This window comes from Mus pahari, chromosome X, assembly GCF_900095145.1.
Source record: "Mus pahari chromosome X, PAHARI_EIJ_v1.1, whole genome shotgun sequence".
Taxonomy (NCBI): Eukaryota; Metazoa; Chordata; class Mammalia; order Rodentia; family Muridae; genus Mus; species Mus pahari.
The window spans coordinates 43,927,838-43,935,688 of record NC_034613.1 but is presented as its reverse complement, the minus strand read 5'-3'; the positions used below and the strand labels follow the sequence as shown (position 1 = coordinate 43,935,688).

General features: G+C 40.5%; 1 protein-coding gene across 1 annotated transcript in view; it reads right to left on the bottom strand.

The window, feature by feature from the left end:
- The window catches only part of LOC110313317 (embryonic testis differentiation protein), a 13,786-nt gene that overhangs the window by 952 nt on the left and 4,983 nt on the right, over positions 1 to 7,851 (bottom strand). The gene's annotated exons all lie outside the window — the stretch shown is intronic.

Genomic DNA, 7,851 nt, shown 5'->3' with positions numbered 1-7,851 from the left:
CCGCCTGCCTCTGCCTCCCAAGTGCTGGGATTAAAGGTGTGCGCCACCACGGCCGGCTCCTACTTCTTTTTCTAAATGAAACCTTTTTGCCGCATGCTAACTGCTACATTTCTCTTTGTTATAGAACAGCAGGGGGAGTGTAAACCTTTCTCTTCTCATCTGTAATGGACAAAGTTTCAGAGAAACCATACAGGAGTTTCAAGAAGAAAGGGATGGAATTTCCAGGATTAGTTGACATCTAGAGAAAAAAAAAAGGAAGGTTGACCAAGGGATCAGGACACAGTTCTAAACTGTACCAAAGCCAGGTGTCTTGAGTGCTGAATCCTGGATATGGACACAGTCTAGAGAATTCATGATGATCGTATCTTAGACACTTTCTACAGGAAAATTTCTCTTATCAGTTTAAACACAAAGCTATCATCCTCCCTCCCCAGTCTCAACATGATCAGTAGATGAGTTTGATTATGACACAACAAAAAGTGTTACCCATTTATCAGGATGGATTTTAATTTCTCAGACCACTGTAGCATATCTGTAAGAAACTAGCTGATGGCAGAAGGCATGAGAGTTCTGCCTTCTCTGTGTCTTAGGTACTGATTGGTCAGTTCTCACAAGAACTATGATGATGCACAATGGACTTAGCTTTGGTACTCGGCAGGAGCAGCAAGTACTTCCAGGTGCTTAGCAATCTTTTTTTTTTCTTTTTTACATCTTTTATAGTACACAGTTTATACAGTTTGCTGTGGGCTGTTTCATTACTAAAGTGTTGGCCAGTAGTAGTTAGAACTGCCACTGTCTCTAATCTATAGCAACTACAATGTTAGCATTGATGTTTGACCCAGGTGGGTATTGTCTGCACGAAGGCCCGAATTCTATCAGGCACTAGAGGGTTTATGGTGAGGATGGTTTTGCATTTTTTTTGATAGTGCTGCCATCTGGAAGAAATGAAAAGAATTTCACTCAGTCCATGCAAAAACGGAGGGAGTTTAGACACAGATGCCTAATAGAGGGGCCCAAGTCTCAGTCTGTATTAGTCAGGGTTTTCTAAAGGAACAGAATATATACAAAGGGGATTTATTAGGATGCCTTTCAGGTTGTAGTCTAGCTTGTCCAATGGTGGACAAAAAAAGGGTCCAAAAATCTGGTAGCTACTCAGTTCCTGAGTCTGAATGTCTCAGCTGGTCTTCAGTATAGGCCAGGAACCTAAAAAAAGTAGGCTCTAAGGCTAGTGAAGGAATGAACTTGCTAGCAAAAGTAAGAGCTAGTTGGCAAAGGAAGAGAACAAGCTTCCTTTGTCCATGTCTTTAATATAGGCTGCCAGCAGAAGGTGTGGTCCAGATTAAAGGTGGATATTCCTGCCTCAAAAGATCTGGATTAAAGGTTTATCTTCCCTTCTCAAAGATCCAGATTAGAAATGAGTCTTCTCACTTCAAATGATTTACTTAAGAAACAAATCCCCCACAGGTGTGCCCAGACATTTTGGTTTTAGCTAATTGTAGATGTAGTCAAGTTGACAACCAAGATTAACCATCATAGGTCCACACACTGTGGACATACATAAAATAAAACTGTTTGATAAACTTATTTTAGAAACATTAACATAATGGAATACAATCAATAGAATCTAATAATTACAGAAAATTGTGCAATTCCCATTAGCACACATGTACTATACATGCTACACAGATTACTCCCCTATAAAATGCTTAATTGCATTCTCATGTAAGGCAATTCACCAGAAAATAAACTATTTCATTTTACTCATGAATGTTTGTGCCTTTGGATGGCTATATTCTAAAATCATTTTGAAGAGGACAGGAAAAGGATTGTCCCAGAATAGAACTTATCTTACTGACTGTCTTAGTTAGAGTTTTACTGCTGTGAACAGATACCATGACCAAGGCAACTCTTATAAGGACAACATTTAATGCTTGGTGGCTAGAGAAATGAGAATGTCTGTACTCACTGATACACTACCACCAAGCTGGAATTGGCCTTTGCCAAAATACCATATAATATGGTGAGAAAATGATTAAGATGATATGGATCAACAAATCATTCCACTAATGGAGCCATTAAACTGGAAGCTGAGTCTTCTCTCCTTGAGTTTGATATGGTTTGGTTTCATTTCACCTTGTTTTGTTTTTGTTTATTCACATGTCCCATATATTCCATTCCCAACTAGGTACCACCCAATGGCTGCAGGCATGTGATCTCTGACCACTCATTCTTGCAAAGGTGTTTAATAACATTGTAGAGTAATGGGGATTTGGAGTCCAAGCAGCCCTTAAGTCAACTGTGGGCATGCATGAAATGAAGGGAATCCTTGAATTGATGGGAACCTAGCTAGGAAAATCTAGCTAGTTAGCTTGTGTGCAGTTGGAGTGTATGCCTAGAGAGACCCTGTGGGAGACAACTCCATTGTCATTGCTAAGGGATATCTTGCTGGAACCACATAACTCTTGTCACTTTCAGCTAGCCTTGGCTTATGCCCAGAATGCTTGTAGGATGAAAAAGGGAACTGTGGTGGTTTGAACATGCTTGGCCCATGGAGTGGAGCTATTAGGAAGTATGCTTTTGTTGGAGTGGGTGTAATCTTGTTGGAGGAAGTGTGTCACTGTGGGGATGAGCAATGAGACCTTCCTCCTAGCCACATGCTCCTCCTAGAACATGCCTGTCTAGACACTGCCATGCTCCTGTCTTGATGATAATGAACTGAACCTCTGAAGCTATAAGCTAGCCCAAATTAAATGTTGTTCTTATAAGAGCTGCCTTGAGGGGCTAGAGAGGTGGCTCAGCGTTTAAGAGCAGTGGTCCTGAGTTCAATTCCCAGCAACCACTGGTGGTGGCTCACAACCATCTGTAATGGGATCTGATGCCCTCTTCTGGGTATATCTGAAGATAGCTACAGTGTACTCATATAAATAAAGTAAATAAATCTTTAAAAAAGAGTTGCCTTGTTCATGGTGTCTGTTTACAGCAGTAAAACCCTAACTAAGACAGGAACCTACCCTGGAAGTTTCCTCTAACAGATGGTCCAAAGGAGGCTATGATACACTAGATCTGGAGCTATTTTGAAAATGAAGTTCTAAGAATTTGGGTGGTACTAATGCTTCAGTTTTATGTCATAGAGCAACTTTAGAAACCACAGAGTAGGACAAAGGACTTAAAGGAGGAGTCTCATAGGAAGCTACAAACACAAAGTATGATTGGTGATGCATTAGAAAAGCAGGAAAAGGAGGAGTCTCATAGGAAGCTACAAACACAAAGTATGATTGGTGATGCATTAGAAAAGCAGGAATATCCCTGGCCATACAGGCCTGCCAGGCTGAATAGAGAGCTCACATTTAGTTTGAAATAGAGTTTAGAGGTTGGTGGCTGGAGAGATGGGACAGCAGTTAAAAGGGCTTGTTGCTCTTGAAGAGGACCTAAATTTAGTTTCTAGCACCCTTGTCAGACATCTCATAACTACCTGTAACTCTCACTTAAGGCTATCTGTACTCTAAGGTTTTATCTACACCCAGACACACAAGCATAAAAATAATGAAAATTTTTTTAAATAAAAAATGTGGAATGATTTAAACATCTGGTTTGTATTTGAATGTGTCTGCTCTGGCAGGCAAGGGAGAATGAAATGGCGAAGAAATGCATGAAGACCAGGAGCCCCACTGGAAGACCACTGCAGGCATATAGTCCCAAATCAGCAGTGCATGGACCAGGCCAATGTCAGGTGGCAGGAAGCATCATAGTCCATATCTGAATATTTGAGTACAGGCACTCACTTCCTTGGATTGCTGTGGGTCTACCTTTTGAGCCCAGAAACATAATCTCTTAGCTATAGGAGTCACACCTTTTTATCAGCTGCTTAAGGAAGAGGCACCAGTGCTTCAGTTACTCTGTCTCCCATCAGCAGACTCAGATGGCTGCATTCTACCTTAAAATAATTAGCTGGTTGACAGGGTACCATCTGTCAGGAGCCATAATAGAGCAATCTAATAACTAGCAGGTGATCTTCCTGAGATGGTTTGCTTCGGATTATAATATAATCTGTGACACATTCGCTCTCATTGGACAAGGCTGTAAGAGAATTCATTTTAGGAAAGATTCCTGCTATTAATATGCTTTTCCTGTTGTTATTAAACATATACACACCGTCACTACATATTAGCCCACCCCTTTGAGCAGATCTCTGCAGATCTATGAAGATATACTGTCTTGTAATGATGCTATATAGACAAATAGATGACTGAACTCTTAATGATGATCCAATAAGAATTCCTAAACTTTTATCAGTGATTATTAAGCTTTTTTATAGTAGGACTGCTCTTAGGTCCTTTTCTGATAGTCAAAGCTGCAAAAAGAACTCTGTCAGTCTCCCAAGTGTCACCAGTTAATTGCTCTTAGATGGTAACCAGACTTTCTCCTACTCAGAACACATTCCAAGAGGTTGTAAAACAATTAACTGGAGGTCATAAAAAGGGAACTAATGATTTATTATAGGTGCTAGGACAGAAGATAAAATATCGATTAGGTTGATCTATGGAAAACTTTACTAATAACTTAATTATGTCTTTAAACTTTCAATGAACCTGTGCAACTGTGACAGATGACGGGTGTTTAGCCAGATAATTACTCCTAATGGATATGCATGTAAACATTCTCTGTTGTAAACTTCTATTTCAATTTATGATTTGATTTTATATGTGAACCTGTGATGAACTTTTTAACATGTGATCATGTATTATGAAAGATCTTTTAAGTGCTGAGGACAAAGAGAAGAGGTAGAGCTGAGCTGAGAAGAACTGAGCAGAGAGGGAGCTGAGATGAGAAGAACTTTTTAGACAGAACACTTTTAGACAGAACTGAACTCAAGAACTTAGAAGTATAGGTATGACATTGGGAGAAAATTCATTTAGAGTAAGAGCATTGTTGTGACATCAGAGTAGGAGGAGAGAGCAAGATTAAAAGGAGATTGCAGAGTGGAATAACTTAGAAACTATAGGTAACATTAAAAAAAATAAACTAATAGAGCAATGTGCAGAATGCAGAGGGAAAGAGAAAAAAAGAAACCGCAGAGAGAGCAGAAGGAGCAGGCAGGCTTCTCCTAACCATGGGACAGAACAGGTCCTTTCTTAATAACAAGGCAGGCTTAGTCTTATAAAAGAAACCAAGCTTTTATTTCTTACTAACTTGGGTTTAATTAATTTAGCATTAAAAAGGATAGAAACTTTTTCTTTCTCTATGCAATAAAGATTGAAGCTTATTTTTCATCCAGAATAAGTGAGTTCTTTCTGCATCGGTGCTTGGTCTTTTGCTCCATGTGCATATGTCTGCATGTGTGTGTTTAAGTATGTAATTGTGAGAATGCATGAGATTTGGAACTAGTTTGAATGGAAATGCATAAATGTGCATGGGTGAATCTGTATATGAATTTATGTGAGTTTATGCATATTTGCTTATGTAAAAGTTTTTCCTTCTACGAGTGTTATTCTTTTCTCCTGGTTCAGTAGAAGTTTATTGCTCCAAACTTTCCCCCTAGCTGGACAAATAAGAGGCATCTGGACAACAGGGAAAATGTTCTAGCAATGCATCCTTTACTTAATCTACTGCTGATTTAGGATGAGGTGCTAAGTGCTAGAAACTGCAGTCTCTGGCCTCAGAGGAACACAGAAGGCAGGTCAGCTACAGTAGCATAGTAACTTAGACTTAGATAAGTAAACTTTTTATTATACAGAAACCCTAAATATCTCATAAGACCAAGTCTTACCTTCTACCAATGCTTTTCCCCCTCTGCTGCCTCAAGAAGAACCCATAGAAAAAAGAGACCACTCTGGGGCTGGCCCCTGACAACCATCCAGGGGCCCATTTCTACCTTCATTTAATTTTTCCAAACACTGGAAAGGCAAGGGTAGAGATGTAACAATTTTTAGAGGGAAAGAATGGGGGTTCAGAAACTGAAGGGTTTTTTCTTTTCTTTCATTTTTGCCCTATGCTGAAGAAGCAAAGGGAATTCTAATGACCATACCCATGAACCTCAGATAAGTACTTCATGATCTGTGTTATCTGTAGCCATTTCGAAGACCATAGCTGATCCACCAGAAGTACTATGTATCTACGGAAGAACATGTACAATTTAAGGAAGATAAAAATAGCCACTCAGCAGTTTCCTGTGGTTCAGACCAAATCAAAGCATGAAGAAAAATGTTGCATTTCTAGAAAATGTCCTCAGCAGTACAGGAGACATGGAAGTGAGGCAGACTAAACTCTTCAAATGCTGCTCTTCCTCTCTTCCATGGAAGATGACCAGTTGTACAAGAATCCATCATTTTAGAACTTGAACCAGAGAACAAGGAAGTATCTGCTACTTACTGGCTTGTCCTCAGGCTCACATTTAGGTATATCCTCATACATCCCAGGACCCCCTGTCTAGAAATGGCAAATCCCACAGTTGGTTGGGCTCTCCTGAATCAAGCAATCAAGAATATGTCCTAAACACACGCCCCCCCCCCAGTCTAATGGAGGATATTCCTCAATTGAGGTTCCCTCTTAACAAGTTTATCACATTGACAACCAAGCTTTGTCATCACGAGATCAATTTGACACAAAATTATGCCACTGTTGAATGATGATAACCTTTCGGTTCTTGTCCCAAAGGCTCATGTAAAATATATTGTGCCCAAAGGCACAATATAAAGCACAGTCCAATATTTAAATGTTCTATAGTTGAATTGTACCTGCTTCTCTGGAGGCCTGCAAGACCCAGGGACATCACATAGGAGCCTAGCATCACAGTCATCTGAGATGCTTCACCCCAAACTGATAGAAACAGATGCAGAGACCCACAGCCAAGAACTTGGAGAAGCCTAGGGGCGGGGCAGGATTGAAGGAGCCAGAAGGGTTAAGGCACCACAAGAAAGCCTACAGAATCAACTAACCTGAGCCCATGGGGTTCATATAGACTGAACCACAAAACAGAGGGCATGCATGGGGTGGCCCTCAGCATATAAGTAACAGTTGTGCAGCTGGTCTTCATATGGGACTCCTAACAGAAGAAGCAGGAGCTGTCTCTAACTCTGTTGCCTGCCTTTGAATCCCTTTCCCCTAACTGGGATGCCTTGCCTAATTACAATAGAAAATACATCTAGTCCTACTGCAACTTGCTATGCCATAGTTGGTTGATATCTGTCAGAGGCCTCCTCTTTTCTGATTAAAAAGGGAGGGTAGGAGGTTGTGGGGGAGGTAAGAGGGAGGGACTCGGGCAGGGGAGATGCAATCGGGATGTAAAGTAAATAGAAAAGTTTTAAACTAAAATAAGTTCCACAGCCTTTATAATTTTTGTTGCTGTTTTTACTTTTTTATTTTTATTTTTTATTTCCCACTCACTGTCTCCCTTCTAGCAATCACTTCCCACAATTCTTCCCCCACCTTCCTTCTACTCCTTTGGGAGGGTGGCACTTCAAGTCTCTTGTCAGTTCCTCCCACATAATAGAAAGTCTTACTAGAGGCACTCAATACAGGCCAAGAGACTTCAGGGCAACTAGATAGAAAAGGCTTCCGTATCTGTCATAAAACATAAAGTCAGCTTGTTATTTTGGGGTGGGATGGAGACTGTAATGTTTTAAGGGAGGAAATATAAGAGTTTGGGGAATTGGTAAAGCCAACAAAATGAATTTCCCAAGAATGTGCCTCAGCCCCAAACTTGGCAGAGTCTCCACCCTGGCCCAACAAAGTTCTGCTAGACATTTTTTTTTTTTTATGGTTTTTCGAGACAGGGTTTCTCTGTGTAGCCCTGGCTGTCCTGGAACTCACTTTGTAGACCAGGCTGGCCTCGAACACAGAAATCCACCTGCC